At 40.0% G+C, this 18,469-nt stretch overlaps 1 protein-coding gene across 1 annotated transcript in view; it reads right to left on the bottom strand.

Moving 5' to 3' along the window:
- LOC128742778 (uncharacterized) overlaps positions 1-15,742 on the bottom strand; it is a 52,662-nt gene extending 36,920 nt beyond the window's left edge. Inside the window, exon 1 of the mRNA XM_053839231.1 lies at positions 15,725-15,742. The gene's annotated coding sequence lies outside the window, so the exon portion shown is untranslated. The remainder of the gene's footprint in view (positions 1-15,724) is intronic.
- Positions 15,743-18,469: the final 2,727 nt, after the last annotated feature.

Below are 18,469 nucleotides of genomic sequence, written 5' to 3'. Positions count from 1 at the left end.
ATTATTATTTATTTTATAGGATACTAGCTGACCCAACAAACTTCGTATTGCTACAAATTAAACTATGTTGTACATAAATCGTGAATCTCGGATGAACTTTGTCACAATCTCGAGTTTCGCAAGTTTCTGGGGAGTTCATAGGTGTTTTAATATACAAATTTTCCTCACAGCAAAGTAGAAAACAACTCCCCCCATTGCTTAGCCTGATAAAATAAAGCGGACACATTTAAATATTCGGCATCATTACAAACCGAATACCATTTCGCGGAACACCAATTCTCGGTTGACCATAACGCGGAATATAGAATTTCGCAGAATACCATTTCGCGAAAAACCTTACGCGGGATGTACCATTTCACGAAAAATCTTTTCGTAGAAAGTACCATTTTGCGGTGGTGACCCAACTGAAGGAAAGTAATAGAGGTCAGTAGATCTAGGAAAATAAATACACCTAGATAGAGGTGATCTCTACGGGGCGCTGGGGTCTCAAACCATCATAAAAAAATCCTGCCTCGAAACTCCCCCATATGCCAAATTTGGTTCCATTTGCTTGATTAGTTCTCTAGTTATGAGGATATTTGTATTTCATTTGTATAGGAGCCCCACCCCCACTATTGAAGGGAGAGGGGATATAATTCCCCTCCTAAAGAAGGAAGGGGTCTCAATTCACCATAGAAATAAAATTGCCTGTAAAAACACCCATATGCTACATTTAATTCCATTTGCTTATTTAGTTCTGGAGTTAGGGGAAATTTGTATTTCATTTGTATGAGAATCCCCCTTCTAAAAAAGTAAGGGGTCCTAATTCATCATAGAAAAAAATGATGCCTCCAAAAAAACCCACATGCTAAATTTGGTTCCTTTTGCTTGATTAGTTCTTGAGTTATGAGGAAATTTGTATGAGAGCCTCCCCTCCTAAAGAGGGGAAAGGCCTCAATTCACCATAGAAAAAAATCTTGCCTTCTTCTTCGTTTTCACAAAGTGCTACCCAGTCCCAGTATAGTAAATAAAGACGTAGTCCTACATCAAAAAAATATCCAAAAATCGATTCAGTGCAAACGAAGTCAAATGAAGTTCAAATGTAAACGTCATATCAAAATCGGTTTGGTATTGAGATATTCTATTACCAGAATGGTCAAAGAGTCTACACGAGAAGGTTTTGTTACGGTGAATTTACTCAACCGGTTGAAGATGTCTACAGTATGTTGCAAAGGCTAGGTTCTGTCCTCAGTGTCTGGACACACCAATGATATCTATTAAAACTTTGCAATGCTCTGATTTTGAGTTTTCTCTATATTTCTTTTGTTTCTTAACAACTTTAATTTCCTATTTCTGTTTTCTTGCGATCTACTTGCTATTTATAAGGCATAAAAGCTGTTTATAAGTGCAATCTTTTTAACTTTGCGATATAATTTAAAAGCATCTCGCATTTCCCAAGGAACAATTTGAGTTTTACTACAAACTCATGATAGTTTTTATGAATAAATTGGTCATAAAAACTGCGATAAAAGTGCACTAAAACTTACATTGTTACTTGGATATGCACTCTTTTATAAGGCCTTGCGTCGCGCGTCGGGTCTTCTAGCACAAAAATAAAAAAAAGTCCATCGAAGATGAAAATCGAGTTTCTCTTGTCAGTTCCGTTCAGCGCTGGCAATCAATTATAAATCTATTAGCGTTAAATAGAACGGCGAAAATTTCGTTTGTCACCTTCCATCATCAAAACTGGTGAATTTGGTTTTCGCTTTTATCCATTCAAACCTGATGGCGATCACTCGATCACCTCTTTATTGGTGTAGCTCACCGTCATCATCAACGTCATCAGTAGCGATATGCCACACCACCCTATCGGATCTAATTGCTACGACCATAATGCAAATAATGTGCGCAACGTCGAGAAAGTTATTTTGTATGCTCCGAGTACCTAGCTAGTTTGTCACGACCCCCGCTGCTGCGGCTCAGCATCGCCTCAAGACAGACGACCGGGGAAAAGCTGACGACAGGTGCTTTCGCAGTAAAACAAAAAGCAATCCCCATGCCCGTGCGCTGCAGCCTCACTTGGAGTGGAAATATATATATTGGCTATCTTTCTGGGGTACCTAGACGGAGCCGTATGCGTACGCGTGCATCTGTTCTCCGCAAACGTGGACGAATGTACCGGTTGTTTGAACTGCATTTCCATTGCTGGTTCTGGCAGGGGTCTCGCTGCTGTACGGCAATTTTTTCTTTCGCATTTTATAGGTAGGTACCCGTAGCTGGTGGCGGCGTTACGAATCCGGACTGGTCGCAAGCGCGCGCGAATGCTCGTTACATTTCGCGCGGAGAAAGGTGTAGAGATATAGGTACGTACGGTTGCGGGTTTAACCTCAATTACAATAGTTGTAGGCCGATTGCAGGCGGTGCGGGAGTCAGCACTGGAGCACAAGACATACCTACTTTCAATTTCTTCCGAGAATGCCCCACTACGAAGTTGTACCAACGGAAATCGAAGGTGTTTTGCAGGAATGAGGTTTACGAGATAAATGAAATTTATACTGAAGTGTTGTTGGAAAGAGAAATTTTAGTTCGAAATTAATCCTGATCGTACGAACATACATTCCCTGGTTCGCACTTAAGGGTTTATTTACCCATTTGAGTGCCCCTATAAAAAAAATTTCTCCGATCAATGATTCTCCAATATTACATTGTACTCTTGTAAGATAAGATTCACACAAAGTCAACAAACCGTGAGTTCACGCGGAGTTGTGCAAAACTATACCCTGCAGCTTTTAAAAATTCATATTTCTCATGCTCACGATAATAAACAAAACATATCGTAGGTTGATTTGAATATTTAATGAACGAGCAATGCTCGAACATTGATAAACACCCTTTATATGTGTTTCTCGCATTCAATTACAGTATCTAAAGAAAAAGCCGAACGGCAGCACCAGCTACAATAGTTAAAATTAGTGACAAGAAGATGGCCATTTGATGGGAATCATTCATTATGACCACTTCAAGGAAGATTTTCAATGATGTGATGGGAAAAACGTTTCGTACGTAAATCCAACTACACGCATGTATTAATGACGGCCTACCTAAAAACAAACAATCAAACTGCACTCAAAACAATTATATTTCTGTACAAGCGCACATGTACTTTCCCTTCCGATTGGCTCTGAAGAGAAAAATTTCATATTTCACCGCACAAGGTAACGCATTAAACGCGCACCGACCTTCAAAGATTGATCTTGCTTTGGGGAAGCATGAACTGTTGATCACTACATGCGGAGACAGTATTTATTTCCGACTTTAGCGTAAGCGCACTTTCTAAACAAACCACCGATTCGAGTTTCTTGATAAGAAAACGAACAAAAATAAAAGACACACCAAAGCGAGTCAATCCGTTTATCTAAAATGCCCATCATCCGGAGCGCACGACCTTTAGCGCGAATTAGTGAAAACAGTCATATCCCTGAGGCAATCCATTCAGCGTGCGTCCCACTCGCCGCTGAAAGGTAGTCACAGATTGGCACATTTTTCCGCCCAGCGTGATAACTGGTTTTCCACACAGCCAGTTCGAGTCCGAGTCCGAGTCCGCCCTGAAAGCAAGAGGGCACTCGGCAATCGGGAGGTTGCTCTCGATTTTCCGCACCCGGGTTTGGCTCATAATGATAGAAGTGGCAGATAGATGGCAAATCTTGTTGGCCGCCTGCTTTCCGGTTTCGCGCTGTTTTGTTGTTAGATCTTTTCGCGAAAATCACAGTACCATCGGGCGGGCGATTAAGCGTCGTAAACTCGCTCTATGGCAGGGAAATTCCGCGATCAATTCAGGTTAGTGATCGCGTGCCAGTTTTAATTTTTTTGTCTGCCTCTAATGGAAAGCATAAACCTAGTTCCGATTCATTGGATCAATCGTCAGTCATCGCGTCCTAAAAGGTTGGATATTAAAATAAATAGGCTGCATGCTGGTAAATTGGTAAAGAGTTTTAAATTAGAAACGTGACATCTTAAGCCGGGTGGACGTAATGTGGGGGAAATGAAATATCGGTCAGAACAAAAAACCTATTTTTTCTTCGAGTAAAGTTCGGAGTACACTTTTTGAATATTTATAATTTTTGACATTTGCTATGAATCTCCATTCTAGATCATAGTTGGTGAACGGTTGGATAATGCACAATTTTGATGCTTGCGCACTCGTAAATACGCGAGTGTAACGACTAATAGCCTGGTCAACCTTGAGCGTCTGTTCCTATGTCAGAGGCGGCTCTTCGTGGCTAAATGATTCCTCAACCAAGTCCGCGGTTATACTCCAGGTTAGGAGCGGCTCACGACAGCGTCTGATCCAGAAGGGTCTGCCCAAATAAGAAATGTGTTGTCTCGGCACTACAGCTAAGATGGTAGCCCCATCACGAGACTCGGTAGCATGGCCCTAGTAAGGCAACCTACCGTATTACGAAGAATCAAGAAAATTCGGTTCGGACAAAGACTACGAAATAAGGGCATAGAATGGAAGCTTGGAACCTGGAACTGCGAACGTGCATTGTCCATACGAAGGTAGCCTTGACGACGCGAAGGAAGTGTTCTATGCGCTGCTGGAGGCAAAGTATGATAGCTGTTCGCCACGGGATATGAACGTGCAGATCGGCTGGAAAGTGATACACAGATCAGTGATGGGTCCCCATAACCTGCAGACCGACACGAATAATAACGGTCAGCTTCCTACGGGGTGCGGATTTTCACTTGGATCATTACCAAGTAGCAGTACATGTGCGCTCAAAACTATCGACAGTATGTATCGACAGTATCGACTCGGTTGTTTTATTCGGCAATTAAACAACCCGCGAGTTGTCCAGAACTACACGCGCCTACTGAATGCAGCTCCCTAGTAGCACACCTTTGTTATTTCTGGTTGCTGCAACCTATTTATGACTGAAATTAGTCATTAATCGGTTACCTGCGATGGAGCTTGGAAAAACTACCTAAGTATTACCACGGGGAGAATTTGGTCAAGTATCGACAAACGCGGAACAAGTTGACCACGATTCTGTGGACCAGAAGGGGGACAGAGGTCGTGAAGGAGCCTGATATGCATAGGAACGAGGAGGAAAACCTGGGTACAATTAAGCATGTAATGGTCGGCGGGTAAAAGCGATATAATAGAAGAAGACGGAACGGAAGTTAACCTAGGACCTAGGAGTGCCAACAAACAATAATGGAGTGCCGGGCACTGCCGACTCCTAATCTCCAAGAAGCTGAAGAATAATAGTGGTGTTGGAAACGAACGACTACTGGCAGAACTACAAAAACTACAAAAATGTCCATGAACCATTAGCAACGGCACTTCACTGGATAATTACAAGAATTTGGGAGAAAGAGAAACTACCGAAGGAAGATAGTTGTGGTTTATCCCATCTATAGAAAGACTATGTAACTACCGCGGCATCACGGTCAGTGCTCTCCCAAATATTGTTACGTTGTCTATCCCCAATTGCAAAACGATTCGTATGGTGGTATCAGGTAAACTTTATGGATGCCTGTGCTACTACGGATCAAATTTTCATACTCCGACAAATTCTGTAGAACTGTCGGGAGTACAACATGCCTACGTATCATATTTTCGAGGATTTTAGGGCTCTATTCAGTCCCTTCGAATCTCGCAGAGGGTTGCGGCAGGGAGGTGGACTGTCCTGTAAGTTATTCAACTTCGATATAGGAGGAGTGATTCGGTGAGCGGGGATCGAAACGGGAGGAACGATCTGCGACCAAAGTAGCCAACTCCTAGCCCTGGTAGGCGACCTCGACTTCATTACTAGAAACCGTGGGACAGCAGGGGCGTTCTACACCAGACTAAAAATAAAGGCTAGGAGGACTGGATTACAAATCAATGCATCAAAAACTAAATATACGTTAGGAAGAGGCTCCAGAGAAAACAATGTTCATCTGCCATGGCCAGTGACTTTTGACGGCGAAGAACTGGAAGTGGTTAATGTGTTCATATATTTGAGATCTCTGGTCACCGCCGATAACAACACGAGTAGAGAGATGCAATAACGCATTAAGCAAGAAGTCGAGCCTGCTTTTGCCCTCCGCAAAACGCTTCGATCAAGGAGTCTGCTTTGTTCGGCGGTCCGGTCCGATCCGGTCCGGTGCTAATCACACCGGTAGTCCTTTACGGATTTGAGACAGTAACTTTGCTTACAATACGACATACATGCACTTGGCGTATTTGAACGAAAGGCGTTGCGAACTAGTTTTGGTGGAGTACAAATGGATAGCGAAGAGTGGCGTAGGTGTATGAACCACGAGTTGCAGACACTACTTGGAGAGTTTCCCATCGTACACCTGGTGAAAGTTGGGAGACTACGGCGTGCACGTCGCAATGATGCCGGGCGACTGTGCAGTGAAATCCGTTATTTTCAAGAACCTCACCTCACCATGTGGTAGATGACTCGACCAGGTTAAAACCGACTTGCGTGTGTGTGAAGACGCTCAATGAATTGGCGACGAATAGCCGAATAGAGGAATTCTTAGAATAGCATACACCGGCTCTATAGTGGTAGAAGGAAGGAATAAGTACGTAATCGAACTTATCGCATTTCCACCTAATTTTGGAAGATTGTTTTTCTAGGCTTTAAAGTGAAAATTCCAAAAATGTTGCCGATCGGATTTCCGCTCAATGAATTGAACTTTTTTTAAAAGCAAGAAACCTCATTTTTATTAAATACTCTTTTGCAAATATTTTTAGGAAGAAACTTTTTTTATACGTTTAAAGAAAATTGCCCAAGTAACTCTAAAACATTTTTTTGATTAACGGGTGGCAACTAAAATTTTGGCAGACCCAGAGGCTCATGGCGACGAAAACCTGTCCTGGCGACAGGTAAAAGCCATGGCGGGTAACCGTCAGCAGTGGAGATCTCTGATTTCATCCCTTTGTTCTGCCGGACCGGCGGACATGGACACATAAGTAAGCAAGTAACTAAAATTTTGGAACTGAAAATCCCGAAAAATCTTCGATTGGGCGCACTGAGACAGATTTTTCTGGTCGTGGTTTTTGGGTAACAATAGGATCAATTGGGTATTCAGGAACGATTGTGTTTTTTGGCGTAATCCGATGATGCTCTATCCGGCCAAAACACGTATTGTCCATCTGCATGATGTTTTTGTAGAATCGGGATCAAAAATTTTGTCAAACATTCAACTGGTGCATCTTAATTGATAGCCAAACCAGAGGGCTTGTAGTTGAAGAAACGAGAAAGAGAACGATGTTCTTCTGCGTCCATAATTTTGGCTGCTCTTCCACTACCTTGCTTGCGAATATTGGGCATATTAGGATATTAATATTTTTTGAAACGATGGTTCTACAATTGATGAAGGGACGGTAGGGGAAAGAAATGAAAATTTTTTAGGTGAAAGAGGGGAAGAGCGAAAGGGAAGGGGGGGGGGGGTATTGGTAGCTATGCTTGACAAGTAGTCATTTTGACTCCTACCTTTTGTCCAATGCTGGAAGGTGCATGAGTCGAACCAAGCTGTAGCTGTAGCATAGCTACCAATACCCCCCCCCCCCCTTCCTTTCCGCTCTTCCCCTCCTTCACCAAAAAAATTTTCATTTCTTTCCCCTACCATCCCTTCATCAATTGTAAAACCATCGTTTCAAAAAATATTAATATATATGTATGACCGCATTTCAAGGTCAAGACTAAAAACTTGAGATTAGTCTATATTAGGATATGATAAACAGTCGAAGGCGCAACATATTTGCTTTTTAAATGGAAATGGGGAAGGCAACTAGGAAAAAGCGCTCAACATAACTCTGGCCATCCAGAGCCCCTACCTAGCGCCTCCACGTGGCCATACCTGGAAATACTTCAATTTGTATAATTGAGTTGCCAAGCTAGGAGGTGCGAAGTCGTGTGGTCTACAGTTTTTAACCTTACAACTGTAGTTTTAGACAACCATTGAAGCACACGACTATATTTTCCCCTGTTATATTGCTTGAACTAATATTTTTGGTAGCCTAATCTATTTTCAGAGAGCGAAATAAGACGCTATATTCTTGGTCAATTGCAGCCTGCCTTCTGGACTAAATCGCATTAGTTTATCCCTGAGGGTCCTTAACTTAACCTTTATTAGCAAAGATATTCCCAACGACTGTAAATAAATTATTATCCTAATGGGAAACGTTTGGTACTGGAGGTCCACGCTTTCTTCCTATCCCTTGTTTAAAAGAGTTTAATGGAATTAGACATTATTTCTGGTTCCACTTGATTCCCTGGAATTCTCTATGCGGTACGTGCTGCGCAGTTGGCCTGGCCGTTGACAAGAAAAATGATTGATTTCTTCATCTTCATTCTTCGTAATCTTCATTTTCCAGGATGCTATCAAGAATTGGCTGTGTTAGTATGAGATTAGATTAGGACAAAATTGTATTTTCTTGAAACACTGTCTCCATACAATGCATGTAAAAGCACTTGGCGCTATTATGAAAGCATGTAATCACTATATGGGAAAGTTTACTATAACAATAATGCCAATTTTTCAGTTTATTAATAATTTGTTAATTACAGAATTACCACTCTTACATTAAACACCAATCTTTTGTTTTCTCTTATCACAATCTAGAGAGAGAAAGAAAAATCGATTAGTGTCACTTGACCATTACAACATTCACTAGGTATACATTATTTTTTATCACTTTCGATTATTTTGATGTCAATATTCTACGCAGTAGGTGCGTGCTTTCTAATTGCAAAAAAAAACCAAAGTGCTGTAAACTACTATTAAATGTGTTTTTGCTAGTTTCACGAGCACTCAATAGTCAATTACGCTCCGTTAGAGCAATAAGGTGTCATTTTATGAAGGTTGTTTGTATTCATTTTCAATGAAATGAAATCTGCCAGAAGCAAACCTAGATGGTCATAATAACCGAAGATGTACAATTAGGAACTTTCTCTCTCGAAATTCTCCTTGAGCAAAGATTTGAATATAACCCCACCAACCGCTACATTAATTGTCCCAATTAAGCAGAGTAGGTACATGACAACAGTTTACGATGCAACTGCATCAAGCATAAAGAAAAATGAATGACCACACAATTAGTTGTAACACAAGGTTACCATCGTAAAACGTGATAAAACCCATAAAAATAATCACTAACTAACTCCACTTCATACACCCTTTAGTGTATTGTGTATTGCCAACATTCTAAAGCAACACTGGCGGTACAGTCTATGGTTGAAATTGGCATTTGTTATTGTTTATACTGCTTGATTATCTTTCACTTCTCGAAGAAAGTAGTAAATGTGGATCTGAAATATAAGGTGCAGTAAAAATAAATCCATTATTTGTGCATGAAATTGAGAGTTTTATGGAGGATAGTTAGACTGATCCAGGTTAGGTTGGATATGTACCCCGTTTTTTTTTTAGATATTTGTTACTGTGTAAGTAAACCATTGTCCATACTAGAAAAACAAACTGGAACATTTGAGTTTCTCTTCAGGCGAATTTTTCACCGACTAACAGATGATGATTACTTGGTGCCAGATCCGAATGTGTAAGACCCTCCCATCCATGCTCTTAGGTCGTTCTGATGAAACACAATTCTTCTCCTATTGGCGAAAACTGCTCGCGTGTGGGCGATGGTTTCCTTTACATCAGAACATTACTGACGGACGAAAAGGCTGCTGCAATATAAAAACGAGACAAACAAGCCCAACAAATAAAAGCCTGTCGTCTTATGCATTGGAAATCTATGAGCAAAACGACGTATAAAGTGATGAATAAAATAGAGTTTCGAGTTTACTAGTTTTGGCCAACCTTTTTACCCAAAATTTTTTCGAGCGGTAGTTGATCTGAGGACGGATTTTTGTGACCGCACATATCAACTTAAAAATCTGCAAAAGTTTTTTATTTTGCATTTCTGTCGCAGCATGGAAAAGGATCATAAGATTCAAATGAATTTAATAGCTGCCTTCTTTAGGTATTTTCTCTTGAAAATTGGGCTAGACTCTGAGCATCGAAAGGAAAGAGAAATGCAGTCAGAAGGGGTACAACTCTATTTTCGTTTTCACAAAGTGCTACCCGGTATAGTAAACAAAAACGTAGTCCTACGTCAAAATTGTGTGCAAAGTTATTGAGCAGAATTGATTTTTAATATTTATTTAAAAAAATTATTTTATTTCGCAACTAGCTACAGATAAATAGTTACTATATTTAGTAAAGCGTGTCCACGGTAAAATTGGAACACATCCAAAATGCACTAACTTTAGAACTGTTGGGTATAATCAATTGAAATTCTTCAGTTCATAGGGCATTGTTTACACTCAGTGAGTGCACAAAGTCCTGAAAAATGGAGTCGAAAGAATGGCGCGTTCGCGAACAAATTCTACACAACTATATGCAAAATAATTATCTATCATATTGTACCATCAGTAAAAGTTGGGAATCCCAAATTCTACAGTTACTCGTGTCATAAAACGATCCGAAGAACGTCTAACTGTCGATTCGTAACCAAGATGCGGAGAAAAAAGTCATCTGAATACTGTTAAGGATCACACCCACGTAGTTGGGACCTTCGACGGGACACCAAACTATACCGTTCGAGGTATTGAAAAAAAAACTGAATCTGAGCAAAAGTTTCGTACAGAAGGACGAGCTGGACCACGTATATTCAAGGTTCAGAAGGCCCCAACAAAAGATGGTCGCGGAAAGCCTTGCCCGGAAGTAATTCGATCAAAAGCTAACGAAACCGCGCCGCGCCGCTGCGTTATGAATGACGAGATCTACGTGAAAGCGGCCTTCAACCCGATTCCGGTCAACCAACATTTCACTGCAAAGCATAACCTTTAAAAACGGAATATGACGAAGTTTGCCAAGAAATTCCTGATTTAACAAGCAATTTGTTAATGCGGAAAGTGAAGTCACCTTTCGTTACCACAGATACCATAAATGGACGGGTGTATTTGAAAGAGTGTCTCCGAAAGCGACTTCTTCTTCTTCTGAAGTCTCACAACTGCCCTACGGCCGCATTTGGCTTCATGGTATTACGCAAAGGACGTGCTGAAGTCGTATAAGGCAAGTAATGTCGATTTTATGCCGAAAGATCTTAACCCCTCAAATACAACGGAGCTACGGCCAGTCGAGAAAAACCGGATCATTTTGAAGTAATAGCTTCTGAAACGTCCTAAAGTAATCAAAACAGTTGAAGAAATGAAGAAAGCAAGGGTAAATATGCAAAAACATGTCGATTTTGTGGTGCAAAATATCATTGGCCGGGTTAAGGTCAACGTACGTGCATTTGAATTCGGAGGCGAAATTAAATAAAATAAAGACGCCAAAACTAAGTTTGATTGTTTAATACCCTGAAAATTTGATGACAGTCGGATAAAAACTCGAATTTGGCGAATTAATTCTGTGTGCAATTTTACCGTGGACACCCTTTAAAGTTACTTATTTTAGTGTGTTCAATATTTTTTCTGAAAAATAAATTTGGACGTTTTTATAAGTTGGTCGATTGTAACCAGTGCAAAAAAAAGCAAAGCCATGGGTTTATACCGTCTTTAGACATTACCCTTCTTTATCGACAGACTTCGCAGCCGGCTGTTAGCGTACAGGAAAATTACGGGGCCAGTGCAACAATCCTACTGACTCTAACTAGCAAGCACCGCCTAGCCGAGATTCGAACATACGACGACTGACTTGTTAGACCAGCGTCGTACCTCGAAGCTAACTGGGCGGTATGTAACCAGTGCACAGTAGTCCAAAATCGCAAAAAAGCGGACAATTGCAATTTTTCAAGGGTAGTGTCTTGGGAGAAGTTTATTAATAAAATATACCGCATCTTTCTGTTCTATTAGGGTAACCGTGAATGTCCATAAATATCCACAAAAATTATCAAAAAATGGCCGTTTTCACCATGACCCCCTTATTGGAAAGCTGAGATAAAAAAATGCTATAAGAAACATTCATAAAATTAGGTGTGCAATGGCATTAACTGAATAAAAGAACCAGTTATTTGTACCGTGAACGTACCATATTCTGCGCAGTTAAGACATTTTTATGATTCCTCCGCTATTATAAGTATTCTAGAGTTAAATTAATAACGTTGATAGCAGCAACATGTAGTGCTACGGTCTATAATATCTGGTAAAAATCATGGGAATTAAAAGTCGACCAACAATTGAGTATATCTTTCGTTTTGTAAACTTATTCACGGTGCCTAATTCTGCGCACTTTCTTGCCCATGTTCCTAATTCTGCGCATGTTTGTTCCTAATTCTGCGCACCTAAAAAGTAACAACAAACACTCATACCATGTTGTTTATGTCTTTATACGCTGAAAGCACATCAAAAATCCGACATTAGCCATTACCATGATTAAATCCATGATCTGGCCTTCTTGTGCTGTCCAGGTGGCACAGAAACATTATTATCATTTGAGTTGGCTTATTTAAAATATTTTATTGTCGATAACGTGAAGGGCGAGTTCATTCGGGTTTTCTGTATACTGAACATTACACTTTAGACTAATACTAACAATTGTGTTTTCATATAGAAACCACTTCCCCACTCCCTGACAGCTCAATGAAGTTCGACAGTCAAAAAAAATCAGAAGACATGGTTCCATGAATTGGCGTTCGTAGGTTCGGACCCCGAACCGTAACACGGGATTCCAATCAATGCAAATTAAAGGTTCTACTTGAATTTCTATGCCTCTATACCTCAGCCATTTGGGAGAAGTTGCGTATTTTTTTGCGATTTCTTCATAGGATACATTACTGCGCAGAATTTGGAACATAAATAAAAAATCTGTGCCTAAATCTGCGCACTACTGCAACGCATTTTTCCAACGAAAACAAGGCATGCAATCACTTCTTTTGTCTAAAACATGACTAAAACTAATTATTCTTTCTGTTTATGCTGGGTAATTTGATCATTGCAAAGAATTTCGATGATAAATTTGTTAATTTTCTAGAAGGACAGTTTTAACGTTGGCGCTAACGACGTTGTTTTCTGACATATAAAATACTTTCAGTTTCACTTTAATTTATTTCGCTGTCAAATATGATGGCCCTTTTGTGAATTATGGCGTATTATTCAACAGAGATTTATAAAAAAATAACACAATGGCCATAGTTATGCACAATGTTGAAAAATACATATATAAAGAAAAATGCGCAGAATTAGGAGCTGCGCAGAATTAGGAGCGGTCACGGTACCAAGGTTCACAATTTTCATATAATTATTTTGATATTTTCAAAATTTGCCATAAAACAAACTACAAACGACACGGTTTTGTAAAGAGGAGAGATAGGGTTTATAAACGAAGTGAAAAAAAATCGGCGGCCATGTTGGATTTGTCCGCCATGTTGGATTTTATCAATAAATCGCCGTTTTCGTCATGATCCCCTCAATTGATTGTAGTTTTAAGACCACCATTGGAAAGCTGAGAAAAAATTCTATGAGAAACCATTTATCAGAACCCTTGGCGAACGAGGGCTCCACTATTTCGAGGTATCAAAAGTGTAATTCTTATTTTTTAACCATTTTCAACCAATTAAGCGCAAAAGCTCCAATATTTGAAGACCTCGTGTCAGTAGTGGCCCCGTTTCAGCGAGAATTACTCACTTACCAAAAAAAGCAACTTTGTTTAATGTAATAACTATCTATCCCAAGTAACAATTTGGGTTTTATTACACTCTTATGATGGCATTTAAGGCCAAAATTGATCATTAAAAGCGCCGTAAGAGTATAATAAAACTCACATTGTTGCTGGTTGCCAAATATAATGATTGATTTAAAAAAAAACACTTGAAAATCAATTGTTCTCAACAACTTTGTACACGATTTTTTCATTGATTTAAATGTCGTACAAAATTATTAATAATTATGTTGTGATTATTTGCATCATAGTGAAAACCAGTCTTCACAGAAAACGTGTATTTAGTCTTCTGTGAAGACTGGTTTTCACTGTGATGCAAATTTAATGAGTTATAAAATAGTTCATCAAAAAGTAACACACATTTCAATCAATTTTTTCCAAGGTTGCTTCGGAGATCTCTTGACAGAAGTTTGATTTTTTTGTAAACAAACCACAGTAATTGTTGAAAGTTGATTGATTTGCCTGAAGTTGACTGAATTTGAAATTTCTTTTCGAATAGTGCAAATTTTTTCTTGAATATTTCATAACGCATTAAATATGCGTTCTAGCGACAAACAGTCTTTAGAGAAAATGTATATTTCAACATGCTGAATAACTTTGAAGGACATTTGAAAATAATGAAAAAATCGTGTGCAAAGTTATTGAATATATTTGATTTTTAAATCAATCTTTTTAAACAAATCAATATATTGTAGATTTTCGGCTTTACAGTCAGTTTTATATCGAAAACGTTTTTTTTTTATACTGCCTGACGTTTCGGCCTTCGGTTTTGGCCTTTTTCAAAGCAAATATAGTTACGTTTTCTTGTCTAGTCGGTGATTACCAACAGACGGAAGTTCAAATTTTACCGCTATTGTTCCCTTAATTGATTTTGGTGTTTCTTTAATTGTGTTATTCCGTATACGTTGCTAGGTTGCTAAGTGAAAAAACAGTGTAGCGCAACTATAGAAATGAGTGTCTTCCGGCTGCGCCTATAGTTGTGATAGATTTTAGAAAATTGGTATTTTAGTCAATAATGCTTTAATTTGAAATGGTGTAGTCTAACTACCAATGCTCCACAGAAATTGCTTTATATAATAAACGTAATTGTTCTATTTAAAATGCTACGGTGACAAAAATATACATTAATAATAAATAGCGCAACTATTGGTGCTACCACAACTATTGGATCAACTACCCTAGTAGAATTTGATTTGGAAAAAAATTTCTTCTTTTCTTTAATTTCAGGTTTCGCATTATACTAAGACGCTCCAAAAACTTTAGTCAATTCGAAGCTGACTATTATCTACATAAGAATGGATTTGGCGCCATTTCGATTATGTGATGATAGTGTCGTTCAAGAACATAAAAACATTTTTATACGTGGAAAAGCATAGTTTAACAGAGAAAAGTCTAGTTTAACTGGCAAAATTGCATTACCACAGCAATGTGATCCTTTCTGCAAAAACAGTTCCATTTCCAGAGAAAGCGGTAAAATTACCGTGCCTGCAATGATTGCACCAGACACCTACTTTATCTATTATTCGACTCGTTTTCCTATCGATTTAGAGCAACGTGTACCGGTAGGCAGGTTTACTTTCTACGAGCAACCTGTTCGACAATCGGCGTCAGCATCGATGACGTTTTCCCAGCAGCTTCCCGCTGTTGAGATGACAGGTGGCAATAATGGCACATGAGCTCCGCTCAATCTCGTCATTTCTTAATCGATCAACTGATCCCGCACTGAATTAAACTCACACACCGAGCGAGCTGTGCTAACTATCCAACATTCCGACAGCGACCTTACTCCGAAAGACCGAAATAATGCTTGACTGATTCATGTCACTTTTAAGTGTCTCGCGGAACAAAACAAAACTAAGATTATTTTTCCGTTTTTACGCAGAACACCACTGTCACAGAGCACCTTTTTTCCACTCTTGGGTATTGTTTTAATCCGGTAAAACTCCGGTTGAGCTGCAAGCAACAGTCTGTCCCAGATGCAGTACAGTTTCAACACTTAAGCCTAATGCGTCTCTGGGCTGCCAACCAGCTGATCACTAGCGACACTGAGTAACACTTTTGGGGGGAACATCGAATTACCGACCTAACGAAGCTTCTCGTAGGTAAATCGTACGAAATCCGTTGGGGAATACCTAGTTGAACACGACGCTGACTGCCTTTGCTGGTGCGATACGCGACCGTCTCGAGCGAGTTCCAAACATGGAATGAACTTGAAACCTGCGCTCGCAGCCACGGGATGTCTGTGCATTGCACCCCAAAAGAAGGCAGTGGAGTGTACGCGGGCTTCGCAAATAACTGCAGAGAAAGAAGGCGTGCGAAGAACCAAGCCATTTACCACTATGCATCGTGTCTGCCCTGCACTGCGCCAGTCAGCAACGCCCGGCCGGTGCGGATGAGACTCGCTCCACTATGAAGAAGATCAGCTCTTATGGGGTTGATCCGGGCTTTTCGCACAGTCTGGATGGCAGGTATTCATTGAAGAATGTATGAATTGGTTGAAAGCGAATTCAATTATGTAGCAACTTTGATTTTGTCTAGTAAGACTAAATGAACCCAATTAGAGCGAAGCGGGAAAAATTCAAATGCTTTATAGTTACGACAAACATAAAATTTATTTAACAGTTAAATAATAGCTGAAACAAAAACTAAAACACTCCAACCATATCCAATCGATTGAATTTGTCCTGTAATCAGTGCGTCATAGATCATAGCGCACCCGTTCAGCAGAAAAAAAAACGAAGGAAAAAAATGTAAATTATTTCACACTCAGTCTTTCTTCCCGGCCACGCGCCGGCCGAAAAACGTTTATTTGCTTTAGGCCCATATTGTATTTCACAGTCCGTTGGCCATGTTCGTCGCAAATTTGATCGAACCGTGGTAAATCCGTGGGCAGTCATCCCGGTATGCTACGGGGTGGAAAACAGCAAATAGCAACATAGCAGTTCATTAACTTTGTTGTGGAAATGCTGCTCTTGCTGCCGTGTTGCTGCTGTGGCTGTGTGGTTATGTTTTGGGCCGGGGCTTCTCGGTTTTGGTCCATGCCAGAACACAACCCAGCCCGTTCACTGGCGGCGTGTAATTTTACTGTTGCACAATAAGCTGGCCAATCGGTTGGAAAAATATGGAACGGTTCGGTCTTTCCGTCTTTTCCCATGTAGAACGACGCGGTCCGTCGAGATTGTGAAAACCATTTTCTTTCGGATATTAAAAAAAACTGAATCAAGAGACATTACGGTGACACTATCATGGATGTTTAACACTCCTAGAATTGTAAAATGGTTGCTATCGTATGATAGTATAAAAAACACCTTATCAAAAGACAGCGAATGTCCGACTCAGCAACTTTGGTGAAGAGGCGAACTCGCAGCTGCATTTCTTTACTTCAATCAGAAACTAATCTTATTATTTCGAATGATAGTATTTATCTTGACAATGTATGCCATCAGAAGCGTATTAGATACACAGAGCCACTGCGACAGTTTCAATTATGGTTATTTGTTGCAGGCCCCAATTATGCAGTTTACGGATTGCTTGTACTTATTTGAGCAAGATGGTTGTAAACTTGTGCCCCAATTAGGTACTGCCGTGGTTAATAACACTAATGACATATTTGAATTAAGTTTTTGTTGTGAATGGAATTTACTGGTAATTTCCGATGAAACAGAACCTGGACAACACCCCACATGCCGAGCAAATACGCTGAACTTTCTTGTCCAGAGCTACAACAGCAGCCAGACTTGGCTGAAATTCTTTAAATGAAAAGGTACGGTAAGAAATCTCGAGATAGTGCGCAATTTACGAGGACGAGTATTTTTAGTGGACTATCGTAGGATGTGGACGAATAAATGTCTAGAAACTTTGGAGAGTAAGTTATCGAAAAACGTTAAGTTGTGTTAGGTCAGGGAGTAGCAAGTACCAGGATAACGGATGAAGAACTTAATCCTACAGATCCGTCAGTTGGGTAGTACTTCGCTTGAACGTAGTTGTGAACCCGAAATATCAGGTAAAATACATATGGTGTAGGTTTCTGAAGCGTCAGTTAACGGAGTGACTCTCATCGGTAAGTTTTTTTTTGACGTAGGACTACGTCTTTGTTTACTATACTGGGACTGGGTAGCACTTTGTAAAAACTAAAAATAGAAGTGTAACGTTTGAATGAAATATTTCAAACGCTAATAGCTACTATACTACTGAACGAAACATAACAGTTAATATGTCGTTGGATAGATAAAATGTCCAGCAATTTTATAGCAACATATTATAGTAATTTTTTATACGCTAAATAGTAAAAATGTGTGTAAAGTTTTAAGGCCGAATTTTCCCATACATTTCCCTTGTGATCGCCTAGCTTCACAGGCACGGACGACAATTAGATACACCAAAGGATTTGGATCCAAATGAGACCACTTTGTAAGCCACACCCCTTTTCCAATCCAATTGGCAACATCGATGGCTATTGACGGCAACACCGACCCCGAAGACAAGCGGAATCAGCGGGCAATGGCCAACGTGAATCCCACACGATGCACTTTACGTTACATTTTGCATTATCCCCATCGCAGACATGCGAAATTGTTCGATGCTTGCTCAATCAGTGTCGGACAATCATTTAAGCAGCAGCAGCCGATATGGTTTCCTCCACCACCTACACTAGCTTACAAGTAGCAGCAGCCAGTGACTATAAAATGGTACACTTGGTTCGCCGCCTGCTCATTTATCGCACTATCGCACTGACGGACGGTCAGTATTTTATTTATCATCGACGGCTATCGGACACTGAAGGCAAATGGAAACGGATCGACTGACGGGCAGCAAATTCAGCAGCAGG

Source organism: Sabethes cyaneus, chromosome 3, assembly GCF_943734655.1.
Source record: "Sabethes cyaneus chromosome 3, idSabCyanKW18_F2, whole genome shotgun sequence".
In the NCBI taxonomy this organism is placed as follows: Eukaryota; Metazoa; Arthropoda; class Insecta; order Diptera; family Culicidae; genus Sabethes; species Sabethes cyaneus.
This window is presented reverse-complemented; position numbering and strand designations above follow the sequence as displayed.